Consider the following 18,230-nt stretch of genomic DNA (forward strand, 5'->3'; position numbering starts at 1 on the left):
TCAAATGATGTCTTTTCAGCACCCCACTCACTTTGTGTTCTCTCTTTTTGTTATTCATATCTTATCATTCCCTTCCTTATCACATTAGAGCTTTCTCATCACATTATCATTTGACAACAACCTCTAACAGAAAACGTATCTATGCGTGATTATCTGATCCCTGTGCATATACCCCAGAGCTTCTATTCACTTGATGATTTCTGTTGCCAGAAGAAAAGTTTGTTCCAGGACAGCGCCAGCATTTAAAAAAAAAAAAACTGGCTATAAAAAAACAGGACGGTTGAATCCTTTGCAAGTGGCATTTGACGCTTTCCCTCTCGTGTAAAATCTCCCTATTCCCACCCATCAAACTTCTCCAACAATTTAATGGGGCAAATCATAGTGCTTTATTAAAAGTTCTATTGTATGGCTTTCTCTTGTGATATCCTTGCCTTGCTTACTGGACAATGCTTCTTGCCTTTCGTCAACTATAGGTAGGCTGAGTCTGAACTGGCTGCAAATGTAACCCCACATTTCTGGATCATTTAAGCCATGCATGGCTCACTCATTGGCTCCAGAAGCCTGTTTGTGGTCTGGCTGAACTTGTGCCATACTGTCACCCTCTATTCACCATTGTATTAGTACTCAGACTGTTGAGTCAGGGCCATCTTTAACAAAGGGCTCAGGCTTACCATAGCAGCCAAGAGGAGCGTATCCCATTGTTTTGTTCATGTGCAACACCAGGGCACTGAGTAAATTGGTAGGAAGGAAAAGACGCCTGTGGTTGCTGGCAGTGAATGGACTGAGGGGCCCACTAAGGAAGGCCTGCCCTGGTCTCCACTATCATCAAAGATGCTCCTGCGTAGAGTGTGCTTTTTCTCTTTCTTCCAATATACACATTTCTCGCGGTCTCGTCCTGTCAGTATTTTCCCCTTAATTTGTCTTTGTGGTCTCCTAACTTCCTGTCAATGATGTAATTGGAAATACGATCAGTAGAAGAGTGTTTGGTACCATTCAGCCTCAGTAAAGAAATTGTTCAACCCTTGTCTGCAGAATACAACACACTCTGTATTCTACAGACAACTAGAGCTTTGTTCACTAAAGTGGTAGTTTCCTAGTAAGTTTGCAGGGGCCCTGCTGCTTACCTGTGTGTTGCGCGCACACACTGTGCAAGAAACATCTCTTGTACTGCCCAGGGGAAGCAGGAACACAGGGGAGTCACCTGAATTTATGTCACATGACCCTGCTCTGTTCCTCCTTCCCCTGGGCGGAACAAGAGAATCTGCTCGTACAGAGTGCCAGCAACACAAAAGGAAACAGCAGCCACTGTTCAAGTCTGCAAGTGACACCGAGTGATCTGGGGTGGGGGAGGGTGTACGAAGGAGTATGCGTGATTGAGGGAATTAATAAGTATCTGTGAATGAATGAGTGGATTAATGTTTGCGAATGAGTAAATTAATCAATATGTGTGTGATTTCATGAATGTGTAAGTGCGGGTGGGGAGAGTGCCACATGGCGCCATCCCTTGCAGGACACATCCAGGACTGCCCACTGATGTCAGTGATGTTGGTGGGTGGTCTCAGTGATGTCAGTGGGTGGTCCCAGTGACATCAGTCGGTGGTCTCAGTGACGTCAGCGGGCTGTCCCGTCAAGGGTGCTGATCCGAAGAACCCAACCCTTGCAAAGAGGGACCAAGAAGAGGGAAGGGGCCACATATCCCTCGTGGAGTGCGACCCCTGAAGAAAACGAAGAAGGGGACCTGGTGTCCACCAAAACCTTGTTAGTACTTGGCACTTTTTTGTTGGTTTTTTTTCCACTGCGGATCCACTGACCTCAGGGCTTGAAAGAAAAAAAAAGTTAAAAAGGAATCAATAATTAAGTAGTTAAAATAATTTATAACATAAAGCTTTTCCTTGGTTATCTCTGATTAGTTCCCACCAAACTGTACATACTATTAAATTTGCTTTTATATTACAATGTTCTATAGTAAAGAGCAAAGATTTCTGGTGTATTTCCATTCTTAAATTATGATTACATATTTAAATGATTAGATTAGCTTACAGACTGTTACATTGGCAACCAGACAGAGCTGCTGCAGTCAAAGAAAGAAGGTTCAACCTACATGAACACTGTCAAACACTGTGTTGCCATTCACCCGCACCCAAGTACCGTATTTCTCTATGTATAACACGCACCTTTTTTCGAAAAATCTGGGGTCTAAAAACTAGGTGCGTCTTATACAGTGGTTTTAGATTGCAGTTACTTCTTCCCAGCCCTTACCTGCAGTCACATTGACAATTGGTCCCACCCCTTTCTGAGGAACAGTCCCTTTCCTTATAGTGTCCACATGGCTAAGCAAGACATCTAACAGTAAGTAAAAAATTTGGGGAAAGTTAGGGGAGGTGGGGGTAGGGGTAGTTATGGTTAATGGGGTCTTTAGGGTTAATTTAGGGGCAGTTATCGTTGATGGGGTCTTCAGGGTTAATTTAGGGGCAGTTAATGGATGGGAGTGATGAGGATGATGAGTATGAATTTTATGATAAATAAAACTTGAGTTCAATAACTATGTAATGCATTTTTTTCAAATTTCGGGCCCCAAAATGAAGGTGCGTCTTATACATGGGGAGATACGGTAGGTGAGTGCCAGAACCTCCTGTGTTGCAGAGAATACCATGATCCTCTTTTTCAGTAAATTTACCAAACCCAATCTGCAGACCATTTATTCTACCAACTCTTTTCACAACCACAATGTGTTCAGCCTTTCCCTTCCTTTTTCTCTAGGTGCTGATGCATTGATAATAGGAAATTACAAGAGGTTCCTCACTTCCCCTTTTCTGTTCCCACAACTCTAGCTGGTTGGTTGGTTAATTTGAGGAGGCCTTCATAAGGCCATGGAACAGAAATTCTGACTTCTCATAACTAAGGTACATGGAAACAGATGTAGATGACACTCTGAGACTGGAGAAATACCCTTGTGAGTTATCGTTGCCAGCAGAGTCTTCGCTATTTTGAGAAGGCTTTTTCAGAAGTTCTCATCTTCATGTATTCTTCTAAAGCACTCCAGAGTAGGGATATTATATAATAAATGATGCATTCCTTATGTATCCCTAATCTATATAACTCCATACAGCGATCAACCCTAACAGTATGACTACTGACAGGTGAAGTGAATAACACTTACTTTGTACAGGTGATGTGCTGCAAAATTATCTACAGCATATCAAGGATGTATGGTAGTGTTGGTGGGAACTTGATCATATAATCTGAACCATAATAACTAGACTTGGGCGCCGGGCAACTCCTCGTGTTCGTCTTTGTTTTTTGTAGAAGGGGTTAATACGGGGTTAACGCGGCACGGACTACGCAGCAGCTTTGGCGCCAGGATTTTAAATGTCCGTACGAGCGACTCTATTGGTTTGCCTGCAGGGGCCTCCTCTGCCATCAAGCAATGAAGTACACCTGTACTTCATTGGTTGATGGCAGACGAGCCCCCTGTTGGCGACCAATAGAGTCGCTCGTACAGACATTTAAAATCCTGGTCCAGCAACTTGGCCGGCAGAGACCACGGGTCTAACTGCTCCAACGGTTAAAGGTCCGTACAAGCGACTTTATTGGTCGTTCGTACGGACTTTTAACTGTTGGAGCAAGGAGATCAGTGGTCTCTGCCGGCCAAGTTGCACCAAGTTAACCCCTGACAGTGAACCTACAGATTTCCACTCCTGTTATCTACGCAGCATCGTAGGGGTTCGTCTTCGTCTACTAATCTCCCTGGTCCCTTCCCCATCTAGCCTACCTTATCTACGCAGCATCGCAGGGGTTGACGGAAGCGGAAATCCGTAGGTTCGCCGTCAGGAGTTAAAAAGGCCGTGCGTGTTGAGCCTATTGGTCACCTGAAGGGTCCTCCTCTGGCATCAACCAGTTGGTTGATGCCAGAGGAGGACCCTGCAGACGACCAATAGAGTTGTTCGCACAGTCCCTTAACCTACGGATTTCCGCTTCCGTCAACCCCTGCGATGCTGCGTAGATAAGGTAGGCTAGATGGGGAAGGGACCAGGGAGATTAGTAGACGAAGGCGAACACCAAGATTCTACGTTTTGTGCGTCTTCGTGTACCTTTTACCAATGCTATCTTCGCTTTTTCATTCCTTCGGGGCAAACAAAAAAAACGCACTCTTCGTGTTCGTTTTCATGTTCGCCCGAATATGAATGCACAAGTCTATTAATAATTAGGTGGAGAGAAATTATGCCAATTATGGGGGTTGGGCAAAGTTTCCATTTTTTTCAAGTATTGGCAACTATGTAGGTAACAAACACAATGTACAAAGTCTTCCGGTAGCTAAACTAATCGAATAATTTCTAGCTACGTCCCTGGTTGTGTCTTATTTTGATATGTAACCGGGTGGTTTTAAAGGGAAAGGTGCAATTATTAAACCTATGGAGGAGCCATCGGATACTTCAAGCTGCCCTGTTACATTCCAAAGCAGAAGAGCACAGCTTCATTCATGTCTGCCCTGTATTTTTGTGGATCTCAATTGTCTCATTTTTTCCCCCTTCTCTGTTCTTGTTCTATAATTTTCCTCCCACACCCCCTCCTATTTTTTTCTGTATCCTGATAGTGACTTCACACTCACACCCCCCCCATTACATAGTCACTTCCCCTGAACAAGAGAACCGTACAGAGAGAAGCCAGAAAACAAAGAGAGAACTTCGCACAGGCTACTTGGTTTAGAGTGTCGAGGACTAAAGGGAGAACTATAGCCTCTATAGAGAATCACAGAACTTCGCTGAGATAACAGAGATTGTATGACAGGATGAAAAGGGTGAGTTTTAAGATATTATAGTACAGAATATAGAGAGAACCGAGCAGGGGGTGTCAGACATATAGAAGATACACGGGGCATTACACAGGAGCAGTGGTGGGTACAGCTTAGGAGATATGGGAAATATGGTACATGGTAAATAGGGTAACAATAGGACATATGAGATAAACTGGTCAAGGGGTAGCACCAAAGGGTTCTGAAGAATCCACACATAGGTACAGACTGCAAATGAGTCAGTTTCTTCATGGAGTAGGGTAGGGGAGGCAAGCATAGGATATAGGTTTAGAAGCATAGCATACAAAGGGAGATTGTACGGGAATATAGGTTGGACAGCATAGATAGTGGGGATATAGCTGGCACAACAGACAAGAGGAGGGAACAGGAAAGGCTGTACAGGGAAAAGGTAAAGCAAATACCGATAGAACAACAGCGAGGACCACACAGGGTGCAAAGCACAGGGAAGCGTGCTCGGACAAATCATACAGTCAGTGGTACTGGACTGGGAGTACAGAGAACTTCGCGGAGAAGACAAAACAGAAAACGCAGCCTGAAATGGAGAGGACCTTCATCGTCATTTCTCTACTGATACTTGGTAATTCATTGTGTCTGTTTTTGTAAAATACTTTGCATGTACTGTGTGTGCTATACTTGTATGTAACATACAGTAAGTGGTGGTGGGGGGGCTCCAAAATCTGTATGTACTATAAGTGGTGGCGGCGATGTATCTTAAGGGGTGGGGGGGCAGTGCAATACCTGTATATAGGTATTGGAAGCAAGTAGGAAGCTGGGGGGGCAAGGTGCAATACTAACATTCATAAAATGACCAGATTATTTAAAATTGTAATGCTTAATTTAGGATTCTAAAAAGTTCAGGGCACTGTGTTTTACAAAATAAAAAAAGTAATGCATCCATAATAAATGATGTGTAATCAGGAACAACTGATTTTGTCTGATATATAAAACGTAACATGGATCATATTTAATAGCACTGATGTGGTATGGGTAGTATTCAATAAAGATAAAATGGCGGTGGGGGCTTTAAAATGACTACGGCAACATGGGTGTCTGCAGGAGTTTTTCCAGGGGAGGGGCAAAATACCTTCCTCACCTTTCCCCTCTCCCAACCCACTACCTCCTTACCTCATCCCTATTACCTACCTTTGTTGGCTGAGGAGAGGGGTTTCATGGTGGGAGGCAATTGTTAGTTACCCTTTAATAGGAAAATGACTGATAGTAGTGGCTACAAACAGCATGAACCTGCGCAACATGAGAACTTTAGTTAACAATAGCAGGGGTGGTAAAGATTAGCCACAACTACCCCATGGTTAGCTCACAAGAGCAGGGCCAACTAAAATGCCCATGAAGTTCAGCCAGGAATATGCCTGCTGAATATTATTGTAGATTCAATGAGCAAAAGTTAAGTGTTCGTACTGAAGACTTACTGTAGCCCCCAGACCCCAATTTACAGCTACTATTCCTACTATTAATGGCTCAACATGGGAGTTGCACTCAAGAAAAGTTAATGTTGTTTTGTGTAGTGTATTACAAAAAAGGGGGTAGTTAGAGAAGAGTAAAAAAAAAGGGGCATAATGGCTCAGAAACCAAAACAGGACACTCGGTAGTTTTCCAGCAGTTGTGGTAACATTTGGCACTCAAAGTGCTTTTATTACATTTCTCATGATGATCAGTCAACTAGTCTTTGCAGGCAACGGTGAAGCATGGTGGAGATCCCTTGCATGTTTGGTGCGGCATTTCTGAGAATTTAGTTGGGTATTTGTTCAGAATTAATGGTCTCCTCAATGCTGGGAAGTACGGGCAGATACCTATCCATCACGCAATACCATCTGGAAGGTATCTGATTGACCCCAAATGTATCCTTCAGCGTGACAATGACCCCAAACATACAGCCAAAGTCATTAAGAACTGTAAAGAAGACTTTACTTTAAAGACGGAGTCCTGGAAGCGATGGTTTGGCTGAAGCTGAAGTTGGACGGCTTACCCGTTGCCAACAAAAACAAGATGAAGCACGGACCTTTTCTTTTCAAGAGATATTCCTGTAGACTCTTGGAGAGAACTGCAGTCTTACTCACTGCTTTGATTCCCTCCCACTGAATCCCTCACAGGGAACTTCGTAGCTGACTCCTGCTGCTCATTGCCAACAGGCGATGACCCACCTGGGAGATCCAGAACACCCGGACTGGACTCCCCACCTGCTGGAAGTAAACTGTGGAGTGGAGCACTGGCCATCCCTTCTCTCCAAAATGCTCCACCCCAGGGACCCAAACTAAAGCGCAGAATGTCCTCTACTCTGCGTGATGGAGTGATAAAAGAACCTATGTACGCCTTTCAAGATATTCTATAATACAATAGTCATATATATGTATAGATACATATACACACACATTCCGTATACACGTGTGAATGAATGTGCACATTCATTCCTATATTGTGGGGAATGTCTAACCCTTTCCAAGGAACATTGGTTTGTATAATTTGCAGAAATAAGATGGGAGTTCTCCTAGTTTTTTAATGAAAAGTGGCTATTTTAAGACAGCCCTGAATTATGTGAGTAAACAGCGAGACCTTGGAAATGTGGGAAATGTGGTATTTTTAACTTTGGCGGAGACATACAAATTAAAGGTTATTGAAAAAGAGGAAAATCTCTCAAAAGATTGAATTTCAGAGTGGAATTTTAGAGTGATTACAGATGCCTGCTAAAACCAAAAAGAATATAAAGTGTACACACGGCCTTATTGTTTTTGCCCGCTTATGACCAAAGTAGGTGAGATAATTACGTAAAGAGGTGACATTTTAAAGGAAACAGCTGTTAAAACTACCCATGGTTCACTTGCAACTTGTAGCAACCTCTATAAATATGTAAAGTTTACTCAGAGTGAAATCTGTGTTAACTACTAAAACTAAACACAAATAATGGAGAACGTCTCTGAAATGGTGAAATTGGTGGCTCAAAGCCATTATCTGGTTGTCTTATTGGTGCCAAGATGCTTTTCTTCTTGTTTCCAAGCAAAATAATTATTTTGTCCAAAACTGGCCAAGTAACAGAATTGGGAAATGTATTCAGATGTGTAAATGATGGGTTAATGTACCATACCAGGTTTAGCTCTAAAAACACAGAAGTATATAATAAATAGTTACTCCAAACATTTACTAACAATCATATCCTGTATACATGTACTGACAATTTAATACTCTACTTTTTTTGTACAATGTTTAAATAATAATGATTGTCTGTACACGCTGTGTAAACATTTAGTGGGAGTGATGTTTATCATACCTATCGCTAATATTACTTGCTTAAAATGAAGGGCCGGCAAGACCAGCAGTACAATTCTTGGAACCTTTCTTGAAATATAAGGCTATTAGATTAAGATGAAGTAGACGTAGAGGGGTATGAGTCAAACAAGGAGAAATAGTTTTAGCCACTTTCCCCTTCCGACCCAAACTTCACAATTTTCCGTTTCTGAGGACCCAGGCCAAACCTGGTTTTGCTAAGTTCTGAGCATAACACGGACCTTGCCAGCAAGAGCATAAATGTTATTGGAAGTTAGAGTACAGTTGATGCAAACGGTTTATAGGTGATTGCTATGGTGTTGATTGAACCAATGGCTGATGGAGCATTAGAAAGCGGGTGATAGGGTTATTGTGTTTATTGTTTTTGTTCAAAGGTTTGAAGGATGGAAGTCCTGTGGTGGGACTTGAGGAAAGCCTCTGCTTGTGGGCCCCCAAGTTCTCCAGGTACCCCAACCTTAGGTTGTCCTTTCTTTTGTCCCAGCATCCCTTCTTGTGCTGCGCTCCCATGTCAATCCATAAAGAAGTTTGGCACGTTCTAGTCATTCACCATTTTCATATAATAAAACATAGAGTCACATAAGCAAATACCTTAGAGGTTCCATCTTCACCTGCCATTAAATCTTGAGAATGTTTTATTTGATTCTGCATTACAGTTGATCAAACCGGTCTTGACTCGATCCAGTTCAGATTCCTCCTCTCAATAAGAACTGTGTTCCTCATGAGTGTCCTTATCTATTGCTAACCTAACTAGTCAGGAACACAGTCCAGTGCATGCAATGCTTCAGCTCTTAGCTAATGCACCTTTTGCCCAGCCTTATAATTAGTCTTGTCTATTAAGTGTTGAAGTCATCAGAATCAGTCATTTGCCTGTTCAGGTATTATGACCAGCCTTGCCATGTTGGAGTGTGGAGTGCTGACATCATGTTTGCTCCCATATCACACTAATAAGCAAGTCGACGGGGGTGGGGGTGGATATAAAAAGTAAAATATAGTTATATTTACGTAAAAGCATGATTTTACATTATAGGTGTACTTAATAGTTATTAAGCAAATTTGTTAAAGATGACATGTCTTGGCTAACTGGATTGCATTATACTAGAACCTTCCCAAGTAATTCTTATTGACATCTTATTAATATTTATTAATAGCGTGTATACACCTTTTTATATATCGCTGATGACAATATAATGCTGATGTGTTTTCAAAGTATCTTGATTCTTGACTTTATATACAGGAGGCAAGTAGAGTCAACCTTTTTTTGCTAAATCAGTAGATTTAGAGTGCAAGCTTTTAAGACGTCCCGGGTCTCTTCCTCAGGCATGTTATGATAATATGCCTGAGGTATTAACTTGACCTGTCTCGCCATCTGTCTTAATTTATATACACATTCTATATATGTATAGTACTTTACCAAGTTATTGTATATAGATACTCAGCATACCTGTAGTAACAGGTTATATAATGTATGTGCACATTGTACATATCAATGCTGACAGGTATACATTATATAGTCTATATACCTGAGCTGTCATATCATACATGTATATATATATATATATATATATATATATATATATATATATATATATATATATTAAAAAGATTTAACTTGAACTCAAAGAGTTTAATTGCTTTGCAAATCAAATGCTATGGTAACCAAACAGTTAAGCAGACACGTCAATTTCTCCTCACACAGAAAACTGAAGTGTTTATCTGAAACCTGTGAGTGTCTCAAACCACAAAAATGTATACACACTTAGTGTCCTCATGTCTGCAAATATGTCTAATTTCCTGCTCCTCGGTGATGAATTAGCGCTCTGCATGTGGTTTTAAGGGATATACGAAAACGACTAAACCATAATAACCAAACACACAGTAATAAACATAAACATATGTACATCATTGAATACTGACTAAAAACACAGGCCGTGGTCTTTTACTTAGCTTTACGTAATATTTACCAATAAACATATTCAACCAAATTGTATCCACGGTAACACTCTTGGCCCAAACGTTAACTTATCCCAAACCATCCGCCCTAAAGCCAGGGGGCCAAATAAAACAACAAACAAACAAAAAAGGGCAACTTTAACCCCAATAAAAGCCACGAGAAATAATATAATTTAAAATAATATTTTTTGGCTGTAGGGCTCCTGAAAATAAGTTCTTCTATGCTTATGCCCTATGCCCACCACCACATGCAGCCCTGCCTTTTATGTTCAGTCAGGGCTATCCAGAGAATGGCTAGACTGATAGGAGTGGGATTTGATCAACAAATGTGGAGTGATGTGAGTTGGAATCGGAAAATAGCTGAAAGGCGACTTATTGCTCACTCTTGCCTTATAAATCCTTTAGGGGAAATTGTGTGAGATGTTTGTCAACACTTTCCTATGACGTTCTGTGCACTTTCGTCAATATCTCTATATTACAGAATGGTAGTGTTACGGAAACCCCCAAGTTCCCCAAGAAACCAGTTTCCCTGTCTGATTCTAAGGTTCCACATTCTACAAATGTCTGTGACCAACCGAAAAGTTGGTGCATTTTTAGAATATTTACCAATGGGCTATTAAATACCGCATTTAGTGGATTTGTATATATGGTGAAACAATTGTAAACACATTTATTTAGTATGCAGGTAAAAGAATCAGTGCATATAAGGATACCTGTTTGATGGAAATAGAACAGAACGTGGTCTGGCATTTTTAAGCTTTGAGAAACCTTAGAGGCCTCTTTTTCATTTGCTATTACATGACTAGAATGGTCTTCTGAGTGCCTTACATGTGAGTCTACATTACAGCTGTTCAAACTGGCATTGGCCTGAGTCCATTACCTGGTGTGGCACTGTCTTGTGAAGAAAGGTACAAGCTGGATCTGAGCCAGTTCAAAAGCCTCTTCTGGGTCAGCATTGTGGCTCTCAGGAGTATCCTTAGGAGCAGGGGCCACAGGGCCCTGGTGCGAAAATTACCCCGGGGCCCCCCAACTTTACCAAGCAGCATGTCCCACAGTGCCATCCCAGTGCCATCCCAAACAGCTTGTGAGTGCCACCTTTGCCCCAAACAGCATGTGAGTGCCACCTTTGCCCCAATCAGCTTGTCAATGCCATCCTAATCCCCAAACATGCTGCCTGAACTGGCTCAGACCCAGCTTGTCAGTGCCAAACAGATTATCTGTGACATCTTTGCCCCTTGCCCCCCTCCAACATACACTCTGGCAAACATATGTAAACACACTTATAGTTACACATGCTAATACATATACTTACTCATACTCACTAACACACACGTACACATTCACACTCCTTTTCACATCACTTATGCTAACACACACTCCATCTCACACCACTTACACATCCATCCTCACACACACTTATACATCCACGCTCGCATGGGCCCATGTCGGAAGGGCCCTTTCTAAACATTTTTGAACCAGTACGAGGAGACAGGAACAAGTGGTCGCAGTTGCGACCGCTGCGACTACTGTAGTTACGTTCCTGCATAGGACCTTCCATCTATTGCGAATTCGGTTTGTCAGCTTGCCCACCTGTTCTCTGCATCTTATTCTATTAATACGTGAGCCACTAAAGGGTATTACATTTTGCCTTCGACCAGTCAGGAAATATCTATTTTTGTTTAGATTTTTGCAAACCACACTTTTTTGTTCTTGTTAAACTGTCTGTGGTTTTTGCCATCCTGTTCTTTCCTCTGATGTAACCCTTCTTTTTTTTTTTTTTTTACAATTCCACAACCTTACCCTCTCCAATACCCTTATGTGTGCACTTTCACTTCCCTCCTATAGATCTCCATTCAGCCATGACACCAGCATTAGCTGAAGCTGTAAAAGTATGCAGAGGGGACTGGAATGGGGCAGATGGGAAGATTACAGACCACTACCAGACTTTTCTCTTTGTTTGTGTGATTCAATTGTGATTTCATAATGGAAATAATTGTGATTTTAGGCTTTACTGTGTCTTTTTTGTTTCGTTACAGTCCCTTTTTTTACTGTATGTGGCACAGGGTTTAGCAGTGATATGAAGGCAGGCCTGAGATGGAGTCAACATGTGCAAGTACCCTCATCTCATGCTTACCAACATTTCCTTCTTTGATCCTGGGACAAAGGGGTGGGGCCTAAAGGCCTAAAGGGAGTGGGCCACACGCTCTACGTAAAACGCTCATTTACAAACATTTAGGCTGTGTGTGTCCGAGACTCTGTCATGTAATGCACTGTTTATAGGCAGTATTTCTATGCTGGGACAGTCTCAAATTTGACAGGACAGGGCCCAAAAAACGGGACTGTTGGCAGGTATGTCATAAAGGCAGGAGGGCCAGAGCTTGGCCCCAGAGCAGGACTGCCTGTCACACACTGGGTAAGCAGGTTAGCGAGGGGCCTCGGTGCAGGGATAGCGTTGTCTGTTTGTACACCGCGATTCATGGTGCAAAGTAGACAGGCACAGCAGACAGAAGTGCGGGACTGGAACTGGCAAGGTTGATGCTGAAATAGAAGCCCACCGGCAGGGCACACGACTGGAAGCTCACTGGCAGAGCACAGGACTGGACATGCTGCTGGAAGCCCTCAGGCTGGGCACACGACAGGAAGCCCACTTGCAGGGCACACGACAGGAAGCCCACTCACACGGCTGAAGGCAGGAGCAATACAGAATCAGGAACAAAAAGGAAGCCAGCAATAATTCAGGAACAGGACCAGGGCAAAACAGTCCTATTACCACAATGCCAAGGCCCAGTTTGCAGGAAGCTACAGCCCTTTATACTGCAGGGCAGCAGGTAACGAGGCCAGGTGACAACAAAAGGAGGAGAGCAGAAACATAGGCAGAGCGGCCACTAGAGGCTGAACTAGGAACAGTCCAAAAACCTGAATGCACAATACAGGAGCCAGGAAACCAGGGCAGAATGTCACACTGCCCTACTATTTTACCAAAAGGGTGCGGTCCCTTGCGGTGCTATGCTTAAGATCTTCATGAAGTAGCCATGTGGGAGCTCCAATTTTACAGCTCCCTGGGCCGGTCAGACCAGCCCACGATCCCCACCAGCCAACAAAAGCAGAACAGTCAGAAGGGACAGCCGGACTGTTCCGTGGAAAATAGGATGATTGGAAGGTATACACATGAAAACATACAATTTAATAACAAATAAGAAACATTTAGACCATAAGCTGAAAAAGATCTTTCTTTATCCTTGGTCTTATGTTTACGATATACTTTTGTTATATATGCTTTCATCACTGTACTAACATTTAGCACCTCTGGTGGAAGGCTACTCCACTTATGCACCACAATGTTGCATTACTCTGAGGTTATTCTATAACCTCTTGCACTCCTGTTTCTTAGTCATATGTAGACACGGGAAAGTACAAAGTATGTCAGTTTATTATTAAAGGTTTAGTTTACAGATAAAGGAAGTATGAAGCAAGAATCACAGGCGTTAAGGCACCGGAACTGATGCTGAAAGAGGAATCGGAGTGGAGGTATCAAACTTTACTCTTTCACTGATAGATAATGATTCTCAGTTTGTCCTTAGAGCTCATAGCATGGTGGCATCTTCACTGGCAAACTGGGCAAAGGCCCATTGGGCGGGTGGCACTTACCTTTACCATCACTCAAGTGGCAAATCCAGCTATTCGGTGTGTGGTCCCCAGCTAGTTACACACAGCTAGATACACCCAGCCCAAGAGGGTGGTAGATAAATAGAACAGCCTCCTAGCAGAAATGGTAGAGGCTAATGCAGTGAGAGAATGGAAACATACTGTTTATGTGATAGGAATAAAGCTATTTTGGATCTAACACAAGACCAAGGACTGATTTAAGCCTGAGACTCAAAATAAGGACAATGGGTAGACTACATTGGCCAAATGGTTCTTATCTGCCGCCCATTTCTATGTTTCTATTGATTGTCATACCTGGGAACTTTATGGCTCCGGACAAATGGAGCCATCCCTTGCCGTATGCGGCCAGGAAGCCCCTCTGACATCAGTTGACGTTGAAGGACACACAGTTGAGTGTAACTGGGATATGGGTGGGGAATGGGGATTCTGAAACCCGGAGCGTTCCCAGGTATGGTTACTCTGCCTGTCGTCCCCTTCTCCAGCTGCCGACACATTTCAAAACGTAGCCTGCATTATGTTTCTTTCATCCCGGAACATGATACGGTATCAGAACATAGTTGCCCAGGACAACTCTTATGATTTAGGGACTGCAAGGGTAATGCTGAACACAATATTAACAAAACTTTAAAATATGTGCAGTTCTTGAGCTTCTTGTTTGTTTAAAGCATAACATGTTTATTCCTAGCAGCTAAGTTACTATGTAAAGACTTTGCTGAAATGTTTGTTTCACTTCTCATAGTTGGCGTCAGGAATCTGTATCGCCTGAGACTAACATCGATGCTGGGGTTAAAACAAACCATAATGTTGTAACGCTTTATGATCTTACTAGCAAGGATATCAATACATTTTAAATCCTCCACATAAATAACATGCAGGGTTGCAACCGCCTTGGTCACAAAGAAAAAACAGCTTGCGGCTTAAGGGGTTAAAAATGGGTGGAAGTTCCTCTTTCAAAGAATAAAAAAGGTAAAATAGTCCTTTCTTGTTTAAACAACATTTAAATGTGATAGTACCTCTTATTCCTTCTCCTTTTCGCATGGAAAATATGAAAAGTATGGGTTTTCTTATCTGTTTCCTTCTCCATTCTAATAATATTTGGTTAACGGTAGCAGTCGGTACTCTCATGTAACCTTCACTCAAACTACTTTTAAAAAGGTTATCACATCTTACTGTTAACTTAACAACCATGTCATTTTATACACACTTATATATCGTGATAGTCCTGGCCGATGTAATTTGGCAGATGGGGGTCTTGCGGAAATTATCTGGGGTTTTATACAGATGCATTATTCCATGCTGGGGTGGCAGGAAAACAACCCACAAAAAAAGTGACTCTTTGGGGGCAGTTGGTGTCTGAATTGTCTCTGCCGCTGCCTGTCTTCCTAAAGTTCACTTTTCAATTATACTGTACTTACCACATTATCATTGTACCTTGTTATTATGGCTTGCTCAGAGTGGCTGATAGTTCCTGTGATCAGAATCTTATGATAGATAGAGATTTTATTTCACTGGTGCTACAAGAAACCACAGGGCCCTGGTGTGAAAATTGCCCCAGGGCCCCCCAACGTCACCAAGCAACATGTCCCACAGTGCCACTTTTAACCTAAACAGCTTGTGAGTTCCTTTGCCCCAAGCAGCTTATCAGTGCCATCTTAGCCCCAAACCACCTGCCTGTGCCATCTTTGCCCCAGCTTGTCAGTACCCCTGTGCCATTTTTTTTTAAATTAAAACACAATGTGTGCATGCACAGTGCCCTGCCTAATTTGTCACCAATACTAGTGATTTATTGTTTTGTGCAAAAAACTAGAGGTTTTGCTGTTAATGTAAACGTGCAACTTAAACTCAATTCAGGAACATTATTTCAAAAACGAAAACATACTGTCCCCTGCCCTGCTTAATTTGTCACCAATATTTTCTGATGTATTATTTGCGTTGTCCAAAATGAAGAGGTTTTGCTGGAAGTGTAATTGTGCAACTTAATCCGAATTCAGGAACAGTATTTCAAGTGCAGACGCACACTGTGTTCAGTGTGTCTAATTTTTCCCACATATATTTACTGATTTACTATTTTGTGTTGTCCAAAATTAAAAGGTTTTGCTGGTAGTATAAGTGTATCTAAATAGGAACATTTTTAAAATATTTTTTTTATTGAAAAATAGCCCTAAAGTAAATAATATAATATCACTTTGTAAATGCTGAGGCCATTCCCCGATTGTAATGGGTTGTAATGGCATTAACCCCTTAACGTCCATTGCCGGGTCAGGAACGTCATGCAAAACGGTCACTTAACGACCTATGACGTACCTGACAAGTCATCAGACTTAAACAAGCTTAGAAAGTGATCAACGATCACTTTCTAAGCTTAAACGGTGTTGCTGTAATGCCTCGATGTCGAGGCATTCAGCAACACCGAGATCGGCATGATGGGCCATGTCTGGCCCCTCCCCGGGGCGTCAACAGCCGCCATACATTGTATGGCGGCGGACGCCCGTTTTAAAAGCGTTTAGGAGGCGATCAACGATCACCTCCTAAACTTCAATGGTGTCGCTGGAATGCCTCGATCAGGGGGCATCCAGCGACACCAAACACTTACCTCTTGATGGACTGTGACCGCTCCGGAGAGCGGTCACAGCCGCAGCTGCACGCAGTCTTCACCATCCGTAAGATGGCGGCGGCCCGGGAAAAAAAAATAATAAAGGTTTAAAAGTTGGCTAGACGGTCTCCAGACCCTCTAGAGAACTCTGGCTCTACTTGCAGGTTGAATACAGGTACTGCATTCAACCATACAAGTCAATGGAGCCCAGCTTTCTAATCACTATGTGATTAGTAAAATATTAAAAAAATAAATAAAAAAAATGTAAAAAAAAAAAAGGAAAAAAAGAAAAAGCTTAAAAAAAACATGGTAACATTTAAAAATTATTATGCTTTAGAGGAACTATCCAGTTCCAGCAAAATGTAAAAAAAAAAGTCCAAAAAGAGTAAAATAAATAAAATAAAAAAATAAAGTTTATTATTATGAGCAAGTGCTAAAATTAGCGCTGTATCTTCCCAAAAATCCTGAAGTGGAAAAATTTAAATAAAAAGCATTTCAAATACCCAAGGGGTGTCTACTTTAAAAAAATGAATGGTTTGATGGGGTAAATTGGAGTGGCCGGGCTCAAAGATAGGGCATAGGCACAGACTGACCGAAATGGGGGGAAAAAAAAGCGCACTTCCAAAATGTGGCATTTTAACCTCAAACACCAGACAAACCCATACATGTGGGGAATAACTGAACTCGGGAGATGTTCCTGAACACATATTAGGGTGTTGTTTGATAGTGACGTATACCTGGAGCTATAAATTTATACCCAAAGTACAATTTGTGTGAAAAAAATACAAAAAAAAATACTACCACAAAGTGTGGCAAAGGCTGGTGGTAGAATCTGATGCATGGAAAGGGTTAAATACTACCATTTTAAGTACCTCGGGGTGTCTAGTTTTTAAAAATATATGGTTTTATGAGGTAAATTGTAGTGGCCAGGCTCAAAGATAGGGCATAGGCACAGACTGACCAAAATAGGGGAAAAAAAGCGCACTTCCCAAATGTGGCCTTTTATCCCCAAACAGCAGTCAAACCCATGCATGGGGGGTATCACTGTACTCGAGAGATGTTATTGAACACATATTAGGGTGTTGTTTGATAGTGACGTACACCTGGAGCTATAAATGTATACCCAAAGTACAATTTGTGTAAAAAAAAATACCAAAAAAATACTAACACAAAGTGTGGCAAAGGCTGGTGGTAGAATCTCATGCATGGAAAGGGTTAAAATACTAGCATTTGAAATACCTTGGGGTGTCTAGTTTTCAAAGATATATGATTTGATGGGGTAAATTGCATTGGCCGGCTTCAAAGATACCCGAAATGGCACACGGGGGGAGGAATTACCAGATTTGGAAAAAATGGTTTTGAAATAGCAAAACGCTACCTGTACTTAATGCTCCATAACGTGCAGAAAAAAGCAAAAAAACATAAAAACATTGGGTATTTCTAAACTCAGGACAAATAGTAGAATATATTTAGTAGTTTTTTTCATTAGCTTTTTTGGATGAGTAAAAGATTTTTGGGGTAAAAGTCAGAAAATGTGTTTTTTTTTTACATTTTTCATCATATTTTATTATTTTTTTTATGGGAAATTAGATAATATGATTAAAACAATGGTATCTGAAGAAAGCCCTCCTTGTCCTGAAAAAAACAACATATAATTTGTGTGGGTTCACAAAATGAGTGAAGAGAAAATTACATCTAAACACGAACACCGCAAAAGTGTTAAAACAGCCTCGGTCCCAATGGTACAAAAGGTAAAACACAGCCTGGTCCTTAAGGGGTTAAAGTTTCCCAAACAGATAAATAAATCTTAACAAACTTTTGGAGATTTTGCCGTTCATTTTCGATTTTGTTTTGTTTTTCCATTGGAGGCTCTTCTCATTATCAAAAATTCATATGAGCCAACGAAATTGG

Source organism: Spea bombifrons, chromosome 4, assembly GCF_027358695.1.
Source record: "Spea bombifrons isolate aSpeBom1 chromosome 4, aSpeBom1.2.pri, whole genome shotgun sequence".
In the NCBI taxonomy this organism is placed as follows: domain Eukaryota; kingdom Metazoa; phylum Chordata; class Amphibia; order Anura; family Pelobatidae; genus Spea; species Spea bombifrons.